Source organism: Centroberyx gerrardi, chromosome 3 (genome assembly GCF_048128805.1).
Source record: "Centroberyx gerrardi isolate f3 chromosome 3, fCenGer3.hap1.cur.20231027, whole genome shotgun sequence".
NCBI lineage: Eukaryota > Metazoa > Chordata > Actinopteri > Beryciformes > Berycidae > Centroberyx > Centroberyx gerrardi.
Genome location: NC_135999.1, coordinates 34,049,268 through 34,070,336, shown reverse-complemented (window position 1 = coordinate 34,070,336; position 21,069 = coordinate 34,049,268). Strand labels below are relative to the sequence as shown.

Genomic DNA, 21,069 nt, shown 5'->3' with positions numbered 1-21,069 from the left:
TAGACTTGGGGATGCTGTATTTTTTAGAGACTTTCCTTATACTTTTCCCTGCTTTGATTTCTGCTACTGCCATTTCTAAAGTCTCCCTGCTGTATTTATCCCTTTTCCCTGACATTCTTCCCTACCAAAAGAAGACATGAATCCAAATTTTGAATTTGTTAGCATTTCTGTAACTTACTGTTGTTAAATCTGATATTTATGGATTTTATGTAACATTATACATGTTGTGTGAAGTGTACAGATTAAGCATTGTTATTTTGTCTTTGACAGCAGGGGAGAGAGAGGCCAGGACACACCAGGGCAGAGAGGGGAAATGACCAGCACAGTTATCATTATTTTATTTATTATTTATTTTTGTTCATGTTTATTATGAATGTTTATGTTCTTGTTCATTATGTTCATATGTTATATGTTCATATTATATTACATTATATGTTCATATGTTCATTATGTTTATTTGTTAATAAAAATGAGTTCCTTTAACTCTAGACTCCTTTTTTATTGGGTCCCCACATATGAATTTAACATTTTAACAGTTTTTACAGTATGTTGACTTCATGGCAAATATTGGCACAATATGTGTTGTTAGTAACACAGTAAGTTAACGTTATGGCTTGAAAAGTTAATACAAATGTGTGCTGTCCCTAACCAGATACACAGACGTGTTGAAATAACTTTAAAACAGCCATTTTAAGAGTGAGGTGTTGTTTCAGTGTTGGTGCGGTGACGCCATTGACACTCACATTCACGTCGGACAAAGTGCCTCTGTAAATGTGTGTATCCCTTCAAAAAGTCAAAATATTTGCAAAAAGTAACTCATAAATATTCTATGAGACCTTAAGAACGTTTGTCATTTTGCTGGTGGGTGATCATGTTTTAAAATCGGTACTTTGCGGACGTATTCCTCTCCCCACCCTGTAGCGTCCTGCCGGAAATGGGAGCGTATCTATGTTCCCAGGGTCCTAAGTTCCACCCAGCCATTACAACTCCATGCCTGGCTCCGTAAGCTTGCTCTAACCCTAACCTCAGTGACCCCATGCCTCAACCCAACCACCTCCTCTGCCTGGGAACCACTCAACCGCAAACCTGCCCTTATCTCAACCAGAGGGACTTCATGCCTAGGACCCTGGGAACATAGTAATGACCCCGCCGGAAATCCCTCCCCCCCGCACTTTTCATAGGTGCACATTGGAAACTCACGTTGAGTTCTCCTAAACGACTGCCCCTAGAAGGTGGAGATTGGTCAGAGTCGAAAGAGGCGGAAACAAGGACGACACAGATATATATATTGCCCATGACCTGGAAGTAGCTATTTATTTATAGAATTTGCGGAAAAAGGTCAAGTGTCCGGAATACCGTGAGTCTACGTTAATGCTACAGTGGCTAGTGTCCGTAGCTAAATACACAGGCTACTGTTAGAACTTCAGTGTTTCAGCTTCTACTGTAATAGTTATAATGCGTGCCTTTGCAGATTCAAGAAGAATATAAGTGGAATCATAACTAACTCTGGTGTGTGTGTGTGTGTGTGTGTGTGTGTGTGTGTGTGAGTGAGTGTGAGTGTGTCCATCATCTGTCCTCCTTCAACCACAGACCTCGACAGTTGAATGAGGATGGCATGATTCTCCACCAGGAGGAAACATCAACCCCACAAGATGTTTCACTCGGCCCTATAACTTCCTATATTTCAACCACTGGCCCATGCTTACGCCGCAAAGATTTTACATAGTAGCCACAAATAAAACTGTATTGGCTGTGCACAACTTCTCTGATGTCCTCACTGCCCTTGCTTTCTCATACTTCATTTTGTGGTAGCAGTATCCCAAAATGTATACAGATACAACTACTGAATAATCCTAACCCTAACAGATAATATATGGATCAGTCCCTGTCTGTTCATCCGTCTGTCCGTCCATCATGCACATTTTGGATGCCACTAAACCAATGTTTATTCATTATTGTGTAATTGTCTATAGTACAATATAGTCCAAATCAGAATGTTTGTAAACAAACAGATTGGCTATACTTCAGGGTGGATAACTCGCACCTCTCAGCAGTGGAAATCGTTCGTTTTAAGCAGCGGTAAATACGAGTCAACTAAACAAAATATTAGTGATTATGCCGAAATCGGGTTGTGTTTGGGGCTGTAATGCCAAATACAGCTTGGTACATAATGGATTAGGTTTAGGCTTTTTCCGTTTTAAAGCAACCTAACGGAATCGGTGGATACAGATAATACCGTATTTCCTCTAATATTGGCCCGGGCCTTTATTTACCTCAACTGCAGAGGGTACCAGGCCTTTATTGGAAGCAGGCTTATATTAGAGACAGGCCTTTATTTCTAATTCCCTCTGTTTGATAAGTATATTTGCTCATATTTTAGTATGAAGTTTGATTTTCTGATCTGCTTCTGTTGGGGTACGTTAGGTAGCCGTTTTTTTGTTACTGCAATGCATTACGATAATTACGATAATTACGGTAATCGACGACGGCATGCTCCAGAGACTTCCGCCGGCCGAGCCATCTTGTGGCACTTGTACGTTACTACAAACTACAGTTACAAACAGGCACCAGGAGTTTACCGGTATCCACCGTTGTGTTCGATTTGTTCCCGGTGATCCAGCCGAGATTTCGGCGGGGTCGTGACGCCGATGCGTCACCGGGTGTCCCCGATAGGTACGGGCCGTGGGCGCGGGGGAGAGAGGAGACGGACACGGTCCAGCCATATACTAGGTTTTGACCTAGTCTTGTTTCCTTTGTTTTTTCCCCGGCCTGTATTTGAGGCCGGCCTTTATTTGTTCGTGTCGACCGCGATTATCGGAGACCCGGCTTTTAATTGACTACAGGCCACTATTAGAGGAAATACGGTAGTTTACAGGCCGTCTGCATCTACAGAACTGGGGACAGGCTGGCAGCAACCACTCATGACCGGGTTTTGCGGCAGGCATTTTCTTACAGCTCAGTAATAAAAATTATAAACGTCGCTGTTGGGTAGCATAACGTGCAAGCTTGCTAGAGTGACAGTAATACAGTCTCTCGGTTTTGCTAGTCCCGTTTGGGTCTAGTACAGCAGTAGCTCCGTTGTGACTGGCACTGCACTGCCAGTCCCAAGGCATTCCATTAAAAAGGTAAGGTAAGGTTTCCTGACCGAAATTTTGCCAACATGATAAGCTTTCTGAAATCCTTGAGCCCTTTTCTGTTACACAAGTAAAACATATTGTCAAAATGCCACAAATGTTTTATCCGCACGGTTTTTAATGGACTGCGATTCTAGCACAGCACAAGTAGCACAACACACGCAGTGGTTTGTGATCTGGCTTTGCTATCATACCCTGCTTTACAGTCAAGATGCTTTACAATCGACTCTGAAAGTAAATAACGAACAGTCCACAGTTTCTACTATAAAGCAAAACACTAAAGAATGACTGGTTTGAGGTTGCTTTGTTAGATCAGCACTTGAATTTGAACTTCTGCTCGCTGAATCACACTAACATAGCCTACTTTGTGTCACTGGCTGTCACTGTTTGGCTATATAACATAATATAAAATAAAAACAGAAAGTTATGGTTAATTTGTATAAGACAGTGGCCAAAACAGAACTTTTAAGCATTTCTAAACATTTTGGTAAAATATAGTAGTTTGTGGACACATGCTTAAATAGGCTATATATTTAGGTTATGTTAGGTTATACACTAACAAATATCAACAGCAGTTACATCAGGAACGTCTCGTTTTCGGTGGACAGCCAGAACTACATAATGTCTGTGTATTTCTAATCACAAGAGCTTAAAAAGGGGTCTTACTTTGGTTAAATGACACGAAAAATACTGTAGCGCCGATGCAGCACCACCAACTTTATCCACCCGGAAGTAAGTTATTTTGTTGTTGTGACATCACGCTGATATGGCCTATACAATATAATTGTCACACTATGTCTTTGACTTTACTTATGAATTTTTACAAAACTTAGGGACATGTGATGTATCTCATTGCTTCATGTCGGCATAGATGGCCTTACAATACGATATCTTGTATGCTGCTGATTGATTATTGATAAAACTGAGATTTGTTTGTGACTGCATGAATCATAAATGAAGCATAAATAAAAATGCCTGAAAAAGCTATATTTTTCTGTCCTCATTTGTAGTAAAGATATTTTAATTCATTGAACAATATTTGATGAATAGGTAAAATAGTTGGTTGATACACCATATGGGGGTATATCGATATGAAACCATATGAAACAATGATAAACACTATAGTGGTGTTTGGAGTACATGAGCAAAGGGATTAAATATACCACAGTGGTGTCTGGAGTGCCATAAAGTAAGCAATCAAAACACCATAGTGGTGTTTGGATTCCCTGACAGCCAGCTATTGAAACACCATAGTGGTGTTTGTAGTCCATGAAAGTAAGGTATCAAAACACCTAAGTGGTGTTTGGAGTTGAGGAAAATAAGCTCTTGAAAGACCTTACTAGGTTTTAGAGTTCCAGATTTTACAGACCTCGAAAGTTTTTCGAATCTCATCATCAGGGGTGTCTCCAATCCTTGAAAAAAGAGTTTGAATCTCAGAAATGTGTTTCAAAACACTTATCTCATTGGTGTATCCATGCTCCATATAAAGTTTGAAAACTCTGTGACCTGAGTGCTTCATAGCGCCATTTTCGGATCTCAAAACAGTCACAAGAGGGTGTTTTGTAACACTTAATGTTGTCTAGAAACGCCAGTGTAAACAAAGTTTTAACTCCACTATAATGGTGGCAGCAGAGCTGTCACCACTTTTTGGGTTTCAAAACACTTTCTTCTAACAGTGTGGTAACGCTCCAGAGAGAACTGCTGAAGGAGGTTTCATTACTGAGGAAGGTGCAAGAGGAGCTTGGAGGTGGAAGGACAAGTTGATGATTGCCAAAGAGAAACTTGAAATGAATCCTGCAATCTCAAAGAACTGCTGCTTGGTTCTGATGCATTCTACAGCCGTTGCTGGAAACTTTATGAACTGCATTGCCCTTCTGCACAGTGCATTTTAAACCCTAACTACTCGGCTATAGTGCTGGTCAAAAATGAACAAACAAATCATTTGTACCAAATCATTCTCGGGCTCGATACATACTGAGTCTGTAGTGGTACGTACTGGTTCCTCCCACTTCGAGTTTCCAAAGCTCATTAAATGACTGAATGATTGCCATGTACCTTAAATTAAGACCTCGCACTTTCCAACCCGCTCTTTGTGGAAGTAGTATATATTATTGTTGAGCGTGCCGTTCATTCAGGATTTCTAGTTTCACTTTCAAATCACTATCCAAGCTGTCCGAGACAAGCAGCGTCGATGTCGACTCCATGTCAAGTCGTTCCTTGAGTAGTTCGAGTATTCAGTATACGGGTTACGTACGTACTGAAACTCGAGAACCCAAATGAACGGCTCGCCCAACAATGTAGTACTACTTCCTCATTGAGCCAGCCGTTCATTCGGTTTGTCGAGTTTCAGTACGGACGTAACCTGCATACGGAATACTGGAACTCGACTCGACACGGCAGCGATACTGAATGCTGGACTTGCTACTCGTCGCAGACAGCCTGCAAATGAGTGCCTGTGTGGCGGACTCTATGGACATTATTCACCATAATCTGTGGTTTGGGTATGTTTAACACATGCAGTTATATTGTGTGCTTCTCAGGGTTAAGGAGACACGGTCCCTTTAAGAAAGTCTGTGGTTGTGTTCGGAATGGTTCACTTGTTCACTCACTCACTATTCCCTATGGAGTGTTTGTCATATAGCGAACTATATGGGCAACGACCAAACGAAGTTTCGGACATTACACTGAACATCATTGCGTCAAAAAAATGCGCCGGATATTCGTGTAACGCAAGCGGACGCACCCAGCATCACGTAAACAAACTGAGCACTCATGGCAGCAGGTTGAAATGTAAAAGTTTTGAATATTAAATCCCAAATAAATTGTTGAAATTCTAATTATGTGCAAGTGTGGTTTTGTCAACTATGGTGCTGTCTCCTAATAACAAGCTGTACAATAAGTTGCACAATAAGATTGTGCTAGTCACTAGCTTGTGAGCTAACTAGCTCGTTAGCTAGTTAGCTCACGAGCTAGCGACTAGCACCAGCTTTCATATTACCTCCTGTATCGGTGGCTAATGCAGTTAGCTACAACGCTGATTCCTGTTGCTGTTGTGCTGCTGTTGGTTCAATTTATGCTTCTCAGGCACAAACGGAGGCAAACTCTAACTCGAATTAGGCATCTAAGACGTCTTTTGTTGATTCGCCGACGCTGTCAACTTGTAAATAGACCAACTTCTATTAGCTAACATGTTAGCTAGCTTTAAGGTAAACCCTATTGGCTTTCTGGTCAGTTGGCTAATGTTCATGAATACCAGTCAAGTAACTTACGGTGTTAATTTACGTTGTATTTGTATTTGTATTTGTATACTTTATTATCCCCGTGGGGAAATTCATCCTCTGCATTTGACCCATCCTATACACACACTTGGAGCAGTGGGCAGCCACAGTACAGCGCCCGGGGACCAACTCCAGTTCTTTTTGCCAGTGCCTTGGTCAGGGGCACTGACCGGAGTAACATACATGTCTTTTAATGGTGGGAGGAAACCCGGCGGAAACCCACGCAAACACGGGGAGAACATGCAAACTCCACACAGAAAGGACCTAGGACGGACCGGGGTTCGAACCCAGGACCTTCTTGCTGTGAGGCAACAGTGCTAACCACTGAGCCAGTTGAAAATAAACGGAACAGTAGGTATAATTATCAACACATCGGTAAACATAATTAGTATACTGTAGGCTACTTTATTAGTGTTCCATTTACCCCCTGTGATAGACAACCCCAGCTAAATTGTGACAGTTGTGTTGAAACATTTATTAATTTGTTAACACTTAAACATGAATTTATAAACACTTAAACATGGACACTAACATTTATGAACATAAACATTTATGAATTTTAACAATGTTATTAAATGCCATCATAATGTTAATTTTAGATGGAGCCCCAGACCACATATTGCAACCTAAATGCCACCATGCCAGTCCTTCGTCTTTACATGGATGAAGACGCAGACCTGAAGCCAGATTACAGGCTTAACAGGGCTTCCCTACAGCACCTGATTGGAATGCTCCGTACTAATCCGTAATAACTTTGTTATTCATAACACTAATATGTTGCTATTACTCACAAGATTATGTTGGTCCATGCCCCTCTGCAACAGCAGGTGTAACACTTACCTCAAAATCTGTGAGATTTAAATCCGTCTTCAGTCAGAGGGTCACTGCAGGTAAGGTTCACTGTGGTGGTTCAGGTGTGGTTGGCCATTTGACTGTGTTAAGAGTAAAGTGAGTGTTCTGATTAACAGTTCTACTGTTTTACTGGGTGGGGCAAAGTTTTTGCTATAGTAATACAGAGATGTGTTACAGATGTAGTTAAACAAAAACAAAAAAAAGAAAAAAATCTCAAATACGTCTTAAATAGATCATTCCTCCCATCAGTCAATGCAGTAATTGAACATTACCTATACTATTTTTTAAATATAAAAATATAAGTGCAAATGTAGCATTAATTAGCCAGGCATATTTTTAAATATATATATTTTTTTATATTTTCAATAAACAAAAAACATCTTACCTACTCTACACAACTACAACTACAACTAGTTTTACATTTTTTTCTACAATTCTACAAGAGACAGAAGCCTCTCCTCCCGCTCTTCCTCCCTCCTGGCCCTCTCCTCTGCCTTCTGGGTTTCTCTCTCCAGAAACTCCAGGACAGGGTCTCCTCGCTTCCGCTTTGCTGGCCCTGACTCCTCTGTCTCCTCTGTGTTCTCCTGTCCTGCTGCAGGGTCAGGGGACGCTGTTTGGGCATCAGAGGGGGCCACTGCAGTAGCCCGGGAATTTTCCCCCCACGCTGAGGCAACAAGGACAGGAGGCCGAATAGATGGCCTCCCCCCCAAGTGCCTCATCCATAAGGGGGTACCATTTCCAGGACCCCGCAGTGGCTTCCCCTGACTCTGTCCCCTGGCCAGTTGGTGTTTTTTTTTGAGTTCCGTAAAATTATCAAGGCGACTTGTCAAAAACTGATATAATAAGGCACAGTATTGTCACTACAGGAATGATTCTTAAACTGTAGTACAAGCATTGTGCTAAGAGCTGAGGCAAAAACAGACCTTGTATGTTTTTTTGAGGTTCTCCCACTTTTTGGCTGCTCTGGCTGGGGTTACCACCCCCTCCAGACCCATTTCTTTAAGGACAATCCTAGGTAACACAAGCAAAGTATTACTTAAATTTGCATTCATCAAATGACGTGTTAAAATAACATTAATATTATATAAAGCTTTGTGACTAAATCCTTTATGAACAATAAGGTCATAACTGTTACAGGTAAGTAAATTAATTTCCCTATGAACTGTACAGACTTACAGATGATGATGGACTGATAAGCACTGGTAAACAGTGTTTAAGACTAACATTATTTGACAAAAGTATTAAATTTAGTAGGGAAAATAACGTATCACTCAAAAGATTGTTATACACCGTATTATAGCTCTTACTCCCATCCATGAAGCACTGCATTCCGTTTCCCAGAAAATACAGCTGTGTGTTTCAGCCAGAGCTTGATGAGGCTTTCCATGTCCTCATCAGTCCCTTGGAATAAAGTGAGGGAGGAGTGGTTATTTTATATTAGTTAGGAAAAGAAGAAAAACGCACACCTATATAAGTGAGGTGCTGGCTTACAAGGTAGAAGTCAAAAAGAAGGGAGAAGCCACACACTCGTAACTCCGATGTGAAAGTTTATGATGTGATTTCTTTATCCTGAAGGCATTATATGCCGAAACGTTGATTATAATTAAATTAAAACTTTCGCATTGGAGTTACGAGTGTGTGGCTTCTCCATTCTTTTGATATTTTAGATTAGCTAACACAGGCAGAGGCTAATGAACAAATGGGATATTTCACATAATACTGTTTTTTTCCCACCCCCAACGCACACATTTTCAGTTTTTTTTGTGGCAAATTTGGCCAATTTACCACTGTAGGCTACTGATACAAGGCCATAGAAATATATTGAATGCCTGGAACTACTCGCAATGTAAAGGTTAATAACTCTAACTGTACAGGATAAAAACATGTATCAACATAAAAGCGAAAAGAGGACCACTTTAGAGCCAGTCATTGCTACAGTTGCTATAAAATAACGGCAAGGCAGGGCAAATATTTCTTTATATAGCACATTTCAAACGTAATGGCACTTACTGGGCTTTACAAAAACGTACAAAAGCTAGGCTAGTACCGTGTTAAATACAGAAAAGGCAGCTAGCTTACTTACATTTGTAAGGAAATTACCGCCTTCAGCCATCTTCACGACTCTTCTTCTTCGGTAAGACACGACCGCATTGCACTGTGGTATACGGGAGAAATTGTAGGGTACACCGTCTGTTCACTACAATTTGTAGTGCATTGTGGGTATCTTGTAGTGGACTATTTAGTGAATCAAATTAATCGTTGAGAATTCGGACACTAGTAGAAAATGGCGGATACACTATATAGTGCACTATTTCTCTAATAGGGAACGGTTTCGAACAGAGCTTGTGTTTTCTGAGTGACGTCAGCTCGACGTAGTGTTGTTGTGTTTTTGGGAAGCGCGTTGTAAATTGTCTAGTTGGGTTGGCTACTGTGGGTTTCAAATAAATGACACACGAGTTGGTGTAGTCAACGAGAGAAGTTGTCCGTCTCCACGTTCCTGCCACTGGTGACCCCGACGTTTGTCTGCTGGACGTTTCCAGTGACAGCTCTTCACGAACATGGCGACTAACGCAGTTTCCCTCAAACTGCCGGAGTTCTGGGAATCGTCGGCCTCAGCCTGGTTCGCCCAGACGGAAGCGCAGTTCACGCTTCGGGAGATCACCACGGACGCCACAAGATACTGTAACAGAGAGAAATGGACTCTATAATTTGAGTATATTGTGTTTTTTTACTCACGGACTTCTTTTGATAGAGATACCCAAGAGGCTGAATTTATTGATGGACTGTAGTATCCATCCAATGAGCACTAAGAGAGACTCTTGTGTCGTCCAATCATAGTGTTGCATTCAACGAGAAGCAGCGAGAATCCCGTGCGTGCGGGAGAGAGAGGGCGACGAGGAGAGAAAATGGAGTGAGTCAACGTGTGTAACGACGGAGATTGGTATAGTGAAAAAGAATAGATATCAGCTATATTTCCACGCCAGTCTAGTTGCAAAAACAGTGGCGATTGTTGTAGAGAAGAAGAGAATCATTTGTGAGTTAAACACAGACATTTTGTTAAAGGTTTGAGCTAGAAAATGTTTCCGTCGGACATCTAAGGGCTGCCGCCGCCACACAATGCTAACGTTAGCCTAGAGAGTTGAGCCTGGGTACTGCGTCGTGTTAAAGACCTAATGTTAGAGACTGTAGGTGTATGTAGAGACAGAGACGAAGGGAAAGAAGAATTCAACTTCTTCGCCTGTCAAGATAGAGAGAGTGAGATCTGCGTTGAGTTGCCTCGCCAGTCAAGATAGAGAGAGTGAGAACTGCGTTGAATTGCCTCGCCAGTCAAGATAGAGAGAGTGAGATCTGCGTTGAGTTGCTTCGCCAGTCAAGCTGTAGGGAAGAGAACCCGTGTTGAGTTACTTCGCCTGTCAAGACCGTGGCAGGGTGGAACTGTGTGCGTGCGAGGGAGGACGTTGCGGGAGAGAACTGTTGCTCACAGGAAATGGAGACAGCGTGGTGCAGTCAGGTGCATGCATGTTATCGTCTGAAGTGGTTCTTCTGAGGTCAGCGATTATCCCTGCCAACCAGTGACACTTCTTCATCGTCAGGTTCCTGATGGAGGTGATGTTCAAGGAATAACGGTACCAATTTTCTGTTTTATATTTGAAGAGACTGAAGTTTTTTTTAGTTAAAGACAAATTGACATTTGTGCAGATGTTTTTAGTTTAAAGTATAATTTGCCTCTATCTTGAAAGTTAAAGCTGAGATATGATCCAAGGTTTTAAGGTTTTACTGTACTCAATACCACGACTGTGGGTGAGGTTAGAGTGTTAAAGGGGCACTTAAGTATTTCAAACTGTTTCAAGTCAGGGTATTGGAGGCACATTTCATTACGTCAGAAAGATAAGAGTTGAGTGCTCAACTCCAGACATTTCAGTTATGTTTTGAGGGAGATAACAAGTGTTTTTGTTTTTGGAGTATTTCTCTACCTCAGAGGGAATGAGAATTTAGTGTGCTTCTGATGTAAAAGTAAGGTTTCATTTTCTTTGGAAAAATGACAAGAAAGACATAGGGTTAACATAAGATAAGGGTTAACGGAAAATAAGTTGGATTACAAAACAAATCTATTTTCTTTTTTTTTTTTAAGAGAATTATTTTGGTTATTGAAGGGTTGTGAGGTTTAAACTATAGTCCTAAGCACCTAGGAAGGAGGTTTAATGAAAAATACTAAATACTGAACTGAAACGTATATTTTATTTTATTTTGTTGTTATCAAGAAAAACTCATTTAATAAATGATTTCATTTGTTTTTACATGGTGAGCTTTACCTCAGGTGTATTATTGTACCTAGGAGTTTATGTTAAGGTATCTTCTCTGGAGTAGGGGCGTCTCACTTACCGCTGTAGAGTTGTATAGGAGGGAGATATACGAGGTAGGTCACACAATCTTACCTGTGTATGTAACACCCCAGGTTGTCACCGTGATTCATAGTAAATCCTGGGGCCCAACTTATGTTACTTGTTAGCTTATTACAGGGTATTTAAGAGGCGAATTGAGTCGGGGGCAGGGGCTAGGACCCCTTTGTATTCTCGGCCGTCCAGAGTAGGATAGTTTTGCGCTCCTACCACGCAGGTGTGTTCTGTCCGCTACAATACTTTTATGTGGTGTCGGCCCTCGGGAGTTCAACTGCATCCCGAGTGGTGAGCCGCCTCAAAACTCCCCCGCTGCAGGATAAATATGAGACACTCAAAGCCCATCGGCTCTTCTCTCTGCAAGGCCTCGGCGACAGCAAGCCGTCTGAGCTCATGGACAGGATGCTGGATCTCCTGGGTGGACACAAACCCGATTTCCTCTTCGTCACCTGTTCCTGCGACAGCTGCCTTCCCAGGTACGGGCTGCCCTGGCCAACACCGCCATCACTGACTGCCGTGCTCTAGCCGAGGAGGCTGATGAATTTTTCCTGGCTGGTCAACAACACTGCTCGGCCGCGCTGCTTTCTGCCCCAGCTCTTTCATCACTGCCTGGAGGCACAACGGTTGCCGCCGTAGCAACAGCTCCTCGTTGGCGGCAGGACCCCTGCCTGTGTTTTTACCACGCAAAGTTTGGGCCCAAAGCCAAGCGTGCCGATTGCCATGCAGCTTCAGCGTGGCGGGAAACGCCGGGGCCAGCGCTCAGTAGTGGCCCTGAGCGTCGGCCGAACAGGCAGGCTGCTGTTCATCCATGACACCATCTCCGGACGGCGTTTCCTGTGCGACACGGGTGCGCAGAGGAGTGTCCTGCCCGCATCAGGAGTGGACATCCTGGCCGGCGGACACGGCCCCCCCATGGAAGCCGCTAACGGCAGCCTCATCCGCACCTACGGCACGAGGTACGTGGCGCTGTGTTTCGGCGGACAGCGGTTCGGCTGGGACTTTGTCACGGCGAAAGTGACCGTCTCCCTCCTCGGCGTGGATTTCCTATGCGCCTATGGACTGCTGGTGGATGTCATGATTCTCGCCGAGTTCCCGGACCTCACGCAGCCCACCTTCTCTTCATCCACCGCCAAGCACGGGGTGGAACACCACATCGCCACCACCGGCCCCCCGGTCTACGCCTGGGCCCGGCGCCTCGACCTGGCCAAGCTCGCCATCGCCAGGACGGAGTTCGAGACTATGGAACGCCTCGGCATCATTCGCCACTCCAACAGCCCATGGGCTTCACCCCTCCACATCGCCCCGAAGCCCATGGGCTGTTGGAGTGGCGAATGATGCAGAGGCGCTCCATAGTCAGTCCGGGGTCGACACGTTGTTGAGACGGCGGTAATCGCCGCACGGGCGCCACCCGCCCGTCTCAACAACGTGTCGAGGCCGGACCGCTACCCGGTCCCGCACATCCAGGACTTTTCCGCCCACCTGGCTGGGAAAGTCATCCTTTCCAAAGTGGACCTCGTTCGTGGATACCACCAGGTGCCCGTACCCGCTGGACGTCCCCAAAACGCCGGTGATCACCCCATTCGGACTGTTCGAGTTCCTGCGCATGCCGTTCGGCCTTAAGAACGCCGCACAGACCTTACAGCGCCTCATGGACTCGGTGCTACGGGACCTGCCTTTCCTTTTCGTCTATCTGGACGACATCCTCGTCGCCAGCACCTCCAAAGCGGAACACCTGTCCCACCTTCGGACTCTCTTCCAGCGGCTCAGCCAGCACGGGCTGATCGTCAACCCAGCCAAGTGCCAGTTCGGGCTGACCACCAAAGACGGGGCAGTCCCCCTCCCATTGAAGGTGGACGCCGTCACGAACTTCTCGCGCCCGCTCATGGTCAAGTCCCTGCAGGAGTTCCTCGGCATGGTGAACTTTTACCACCGCTTTATCTCCCAAGCTGCTCGACTCATGCGACCCCTGTACGAGGCTCTGAAAGGCAAGGCCCCCAAACACGCGGTGGACTGGTCCGCGGAGAGGGACAAGGCGTTTACGGACGTTAAGACTGCTCTGGCTAACGCCGCAATGCTGGCACACGCGTTGCCCACGGCCCCGATCGCCATCACCACACTTCGGATTATGCCGTCGGCGCGGTGCACGAGCAGTGGGTGGGTGGTGCCTGGCAACCGCTCGCTTTCTTCAGCCGCAAGTTACGCCCCAGTGAACGGAAGTACAGCACCTTCGATCGGGAGCTCCTCGGCCTCTACCTCGCCATTACCGTTTCCTGCTGGAGGGCCACCAGTTCCCGGCGTTTGTGGACCACAAACCGCTGACGTTCGCCATGGCTAAGGTGGCCGATCCATTTCACCACGGACATACGGCATGTCGCTGGCAAAGTCAACCTCGTCGCCGACTGCCTCTCCCGGGCCATCGTGGGGGCCGTTCACTTGGGACTTGACTACGCTCGCATGGCAGCTGATCAGGCCGCCGACCCGGACGTGCAGGCTTACAGGATGGCTGTCACAGGGCTGCAGCTGGAGGACGTGGTTTTCGATGACGCCGGCACCACACTCCTGTGCGACGTCTCCATGGGTCAGCCCTGGCCCGTTGTTCCCTCTGGGTGGAGACGGCGTGTGTTCGACGCCGTCCATGGCCTCTCCAACCCGGCAAAAAGCCATCTCTAAAGCTGGTGGCGGCCAGGTTCGTCTGGCATGGGCTCAAAAAAGACGTGAGACTGGGCTGGCACCTGCATGGAGTGCCAGCGCTCTAAAGTGCACCGCCACACCAAAGCCCCCCTGGCGCAGTTCCCGGTGCCCGAAAGGAGGTTCGACCACGTCAACGTGGACCTGGTGGGCCCCCTTCCCCCCTCCCACGGTTTCACTTACCTCCTCACCATGGTGGACAGGACCACTTGATGGCCGGAAGCCGTCCCGCTGTCGTCGACGACGTCCACCGAGGTGGCCCGGGCGTTCATCGGGTCCTGGGCCGCCCAGTTCGGCACCCCATCTGACCTCTCCTCTGACCGAGGCCCACAGTTTACGTCCGAGCTCTGGAACGCAGTCGCAGAGGGCTTGGGGGTGAAGCTCCACCGCACCACCGCGTACCACCCACAGGCCAACGGGTTGTGCGAGCGGTTTCATCGCTCCATGAAGGCCGCTCTTCGGGCCAGCCTCAAGGACAGCAGCTGGGTCGACAGGCTCCCGTGGGTTATGCTGGGCCTCAGGACCGCCCCTAAAGAGAACCTCCAGTCCTCATCTGCCGAACTGGTTTACGGCCAGCCGCTGCGGGTCCCAGGGGATTTCGTCCCTAACACCACGGCTCCCTGGTCTGCAGCCCGCCAACGGACCACGCTCCGGGACAACGCCAGTGTTTTCACACCAGTCCCCACTTCGCATCACGGCCTCCCACGGTCTCACGTCCCCACAAGTCTGCAGTCGGCAGGGTACGTTTTCATCCGCCACGACGCCCACCGTGGGCCCCTGCAACCTCCCTACAACGGCCTGTTCCGCATCCTGGAGACCGGGGACAAGCACTTCGTGGTGGACGTCGGCGGCAAGCCGGAGCACGTTTCTGTGGACCGCCTCAAACCAGCTCACCTGGACTTGGACCGACCCGTTGGCCTGGTCCTACCCCCGCGGCGGGGGCGCCCCCCTGCCCTGCCTCCACCCCCCACCATGCCCCCACGCCGCCGCAGGGTCCCCAAGGCTCCTCCTGCGGGCGCCCCGGCCCCCGCTCCCGTTCTGCGGAGCCATTACGGCCGGGCCGTCCGTCCCCCTCCACGTTGACTTTCTCTGTTATGGTGAATTCTGGGGGGATGTATGTGGCGGACTCTATGGACATTATTCACCATAATCTGTGGTTTGGGTATGTTTAACACACGCAGTTATATTGTGTGCTTCTCAGAGTTAAGGAGACACGGTCCCTTTAAGAAAGTCTGTGTTTTCTGAGTGACATCAGCTCGACGTAGTGTTGTTGTGTTTTTGGGCAGCGCGATGTAAATTGTCTAGTTCTGTGGGTTTCAAATAAATGACACACAAGTTGGTGTAGTCAACGAGAGAAGTTGTCCGTCTCCACATTCCTGCCATTTCTACACCTGCGGTACCACAGAACAACTACTGTTTTGTTGTAGGGACGATAAGTTGATAGACATGGTTTTACTGAACAAATAATATTGTTTGTGTTAGTATGACAACTGTATGCCCTTGTATTGAGCGGTTGTATAGTTTTGTGTCATGTGTTGACTTGTGCTCCCCTTGGTGCTTGCCGTACTTAGATACTGCTTTGTTGAATGATTTGTTCATGTGCCGGTATACTGAAAACTCTTAACTCGACTCGACATGACAGGAGTATCGAACGCTCGACATGCTGCTGGTCTCGGACAGCCTGCAGACTGTCTGCCCAGGTCAGCACGCTGTAGCGGTTTCCAGCTTGGTTGGTAGTTGTTTATTCTTTTGGTGTAACTAATCTTGTACTTTGTCTTAAGCCATATTACAAACAAATTTAAATAAATGTAAGCTTTTGTACTCTGTTAATTATTTTCTTAACAAACAATTACACACACCATATGTGAAAACAACTATTACAGTATAATCAATAAAACTAAAAACTATTAACATTTACCAACATGCATGACTTCATAAGTCACCATCTAAAATATAATGAAATATAAACAATTAACTTAAGTAATTGAATAGGATATCTTGCCCTCTACTGACGTAAAACGAGTACAACACTGTGTAGGCACACAGGACATTGCTGTATGAAGACTAGCCGTCTAAAAAAAAGCTTGAAAACCCGAAAAACTCTAAAGTTAGATTAATTTAGATGTACTGACCCGACATGAACGAATCAACATAAAGACTCAAACTTTCCGGCACTACTCTGCTAATGGAGGATTGACTCACACCTACAGTGCCCCCTAACACCATCTGAAAATATCTGGAAGCAAAAATTCTTAAGGCAACCATGATTTGTAGGACTACAGAAAGTGGTGATGATCTCCTTGTGTTCCTTTGCAGTTCATCCTTTAAAATATCTGCAAGGAACATGATTGCTGGTCTAGGAAGCCTATACTGTCTCAGTAAAATGTGATCAGGAAGTGTAAGCGGATCCATTGTCTCTCAGCAGTCTTATCCAGTTATCCAGTCATCCTGCGCTGCCACCCAGTGGACATCGCGCGCTGCCACCCAGTGGACATCGCGCGCTGCCACCCAGTGGACATCGCGCGCTGCCACCCAGTGGACATCGCGCGCGACCCAGTCGACAGCGCAGAGCGACCCAATTGGGCATCTCGCGCCACCCAGTCGATAACGGGATAGGTGGTGTGCAGTTTGGGTGGTGGGTGTCTGGTAACTGGATAGGTGGTGTGCAGTTTGGGTGGTGGGTGTCTGGTAACTGGATAGATGGTGTGCAGTTTGGGTGGGGTTTGGAATGAAATGCTCTCCATACAAAACAGGAGGGGAAAGTAGCCAAGGGCCTAAAGTTTCTCCACCATAAAACATAGAAAAGCATAGCAAGCGTTGCAAAACTTCTGGCAACATCAATATCAATATCAAGCCCTTCTCATAATAATAGTAACATAATAATACATACTACCTAACATAATACCCCGCCACATTGCGGAGCGGTTTCCGCTCAAACGCCATTATTTCCTATGGAAGGGAGCGGATTCCACGCTCACCACCGACTCTGAAAATGTTCCTATATCATAAAAGGGGGGCCTGAAAGAAAAAGTTTGGGAACCACTGCCCTACAATGTGATTCCCTGAACCAGCTGGTATCAGACCTCAGCAGCATGTCAACACCAAGATACACACCAACACACACCAAGAGACCAACACACACCAAGAGACCAAAACACACCAAGAGACACAATAAAGTGCCCTGACCTCCATTTAAAACAGTGCTACACAGATAATTGGAATAACGGAATTAAAAACCAGAATAAACTTCAGCGCAATCACACACTTAACAGAGAAATGAAATTGGCATTCATGAAGTTAAAGAAAGAAACATTCTTAGGAAATATAGACTTGGGGACCATAACAAAAAAAATCTGGAAAGCCAAGGACCAGAGGCTCTGCAGCACTGCAATTTCATGGAAATAGAGACAGAAATACACTTTCTGTTCTCATGTCCATGACAAGATAAGAGAAACCTATGACCCTAAATTGAAATAAATATTCTCTGCTCTCTCTGCTACTATAAACTTATTTTATTATTAATATTGTCTGTATATATGCTATCTGAATGAACATGAACAGATAGGAGTTGTTGTACAAAATGCACTATTATAATATTTTAATATGTATAATATTTGACTTCTTAGAGAGAGAGAGAGAGAGAGAGAGAAAGATAGGGGGAGAGAGAAAGAGACAGACAGAAAGAGAGATAAACAGACAGAGAGACAGACGGACAGAGACAGAGACAAATAGACAGACAGAGAGATAGACAGAGTTCAGTTTATATGGAGGGAGAGATCGATCGGGTCTTGCATTTGCCAAAGTGAATAAATCCCAAATCTTTTACACAAAACATATGTCTGCTAGCTCAATCTAATTGTAACTAAACATTCGGTCGCAAAAATAGTTTTCTTCAGCACATATTAACAGCATAGAACCATTGGAAAGTTCTGTAGCGGTAGATCACGTCTCATAACCAGTCTCTTTGTGCACATGTATGCATCTGAATAAACGGCAATATAATATAGATGTATAGATTTTGTGTGTGTGTGTGTGTGTGCTTTTCCCTCTGTGTTGAAAATCCCGACAATGGCCAGAACTGTAATAGATGAATGTCCATGCCGCCTAACTCTGCTGACTTTTCATGAAGAAGAAAAGTCCATACATCCATAATTGATCTTGTGGAAGTGTTGGAAGTGTTCCACAGTTACAGTCCAGTCTTCTAACTCTCTCTCCCTGAATCCCCCGCAGCAGATGAGCCATAGCCGCGGCGTCAGTGCTGCATGCATCGCTAAAACAGCGATATGATATAAATGTATAGATTTCACTTTTCACGCTTCAGTTTAATACAATGCATGATACTGGTCACTCTGCTCTGGAAAATACTTATTGGACAAACCGTGGGACAAAAATGAGAGCGCTGCTGTCCTGGTGTGTAGATAAACGTCAATGGCAGAAAAAACGGACCTTTACTGTCACAAACTACAGCTTAACATCCTTCCTGTAGCAGAACTTGCGCGGCCATTAAGGGTTGCCAGATCAGATATAAGTACCAGCTTAGATTTATAGTTAATATCTCTGAAACCTCGAGACAGATCTCTTAGAAAAATACAAGCACACTCGCCTGATGTAGAACGCACATTTTGATGTTTTGATGTATGATATGACGAAGAAAGGTGGCAAAAAAATGTCTGCCAGAAAAAAGACAATAGTAATAGTGTGCTTTGCCTACAGCAAGCACACTAATAAGTATGCAGGATATCAATAGTGTGCTTCGCTTGCAGCAAGCACACAAAATACTGTGATACAACACAAAAGGGCAGTTGCTTGGAATGTCATGTGTCACATCTGTCCTTTTTTTAAAAATTAAGTAGACACATACATGCAACATGTTTCATAAATGTCCCAACACAAATGAATGCAACACTCCATCTGACGATGAAAAACAACCACTCAACGTTTTTAAGCAAACGTACATCCACAATCTGTCACACATTTCAGGACTCCCTCAAAAACAAAATGATACATCTCAAGGGACATATCCTGAAATAAATTTCAAATAAATAGCACATACCACCTTGGTGTAAAAGCAAATAGGTCTAACCTTCTTGACTTTTTCATAAAGGTCTGTGTCTGCTATGTCTTCTAAAATAGGACTGGCTGTCTCTGGACCACCAACCAGACAGGAAAACAAAGTTGGTGAAAGAAACCCTGGAGGAGGACCACCATGCACAAGGCTGACCGCAATGGCCCTGCCAACAATGAAGTATTGGTCCTCTCTGAGTGCTGTGGGGAAAAACAAACACATGAAACAGCAACTGAAATATGTCATCAACGTATGTGACCCCAAAACACTAATATGTATAACTTTTTTTGATAATGCACAACTGCTTTCTCTAAATTTGCTCGGTGTAAAAAAGATCTGTGTGGAAATTAATGGGCATAATGTGCAAATGAAAGCCTACAAGTCAGAAAACCCTGAGTACGTTTTTCCACTTTTGACTCAAAACATAAAACAAATAATTTTGCAGACTGACTAATTACTACTGAACTAAATGCTGAGCATAAAATTCACATACAATGGGGAAACGTATTTTGTGATCATCACAATTTGAAGTACTGCAAATGATTACCAGTGCTACCAAGAGCCAAGTTCTGTCTGTTGTTCTCTGTCCCTTCAAACATGGGTGACACAGCCAGGGCTTTCATAAGTAATCTCAAGAACTCCCTCCTTGGACCACCTAAATCAATAGCTTCTTAATTTCTTCCCAAGTCATCAGAGCACTTGATGGACATCATGAAGTTTGGGTCATAGGATACACGTCTGAAGCCCTGTATCGCTCCATCCAACACTGCTGAGCGATTAATGTTAAACCTGCATTGCTGTTTGGTGCTGATTTTTTCTGCAAGCTCCATTAGTATAACTTCAACTGGTATCTTTTCTGCACACCCTGAGGCACTATTAAGACAAAAGACAAAATTAGTTCAGTGGCTCACGTGTACATTGTTATATAGTTTCATTCTCAAACAGGCTACACAGTCTATCTGATAGCTATCTCAACAATAACTGTTTTGTTCAAGTGTCCAAGGTTTAGGTAAATCCTTTACACATTATTATTGCTAATTTCAAAATCACAGAGTGCCATGACAGTCTACACATAAAAACAATTTCACTGAGATCATCTGACCGACAATAATGAAGCAATAATGAATCAAGATTTCATGAATATTAGTTTTTGTTCCTTCCATCTGTGTAGCACATACATATCTAAAGCTATATGTCTTAGAGCAAAAATGCCCTACAGATAGCCAACTGACCAGATTTCTTGAATCTTACAGAAGTGGAGAATGTCTTAATTGCACCCAGGATCAACTTAATCAAGATGATCAAGCTCCCAGTGTCAAGAATGATGGGGATTAGAGACCGGGTCATCAATTTCCCCATTACAGGAAACACCATCAAGCAAACAGTTGAGTCTCTACCCAGAACTCTGGATGAAGAAGCTCAGGTCATCCCTGTCTCTCTCAGGAAGAAAAAAGGCATGCTAACCACTGCGTTTGAACAGTACATTAGGCCAGGCACTATAAAGAAGGCAGTTCAATACCTCATAGGCCGCTAACTCTTCTATAATGAAATCAGCTTTAACTTCACAAAGTTCTGGAAAACAACATTCAACAAACATACTAGAAAACAGTGAAGTAGAGAATGCAAACTCAACGCAATTTTAGCACTGAAGAGCA

The 21,069-nt window shown here is 44.8% G+C and overlaps 1 protein-coding gene across 1 annotated transcript in view; it reads right to left on the bottom strand.

The window, feature by feature from the left end:
• The window catches only part of hmgb2a (high mobility group box 2a), a 228,958-nt gene extending 211,337 nt beyond the window's left edge, over positions 1 to 17,621 (bottom strand). Inside the window, exon 1 of the mRNA XM_078291102.1 lies at positions 17,611 to 17,621. The gene's annotated coding sequence lies outside the window, so the exon portion shown is untranslated. The remainder of the gene's footprint in view (positions 1 to 17,610) is intronic.
• Positions 17,622 to 21,069: the final 3,448 nt, after the last annotated feature.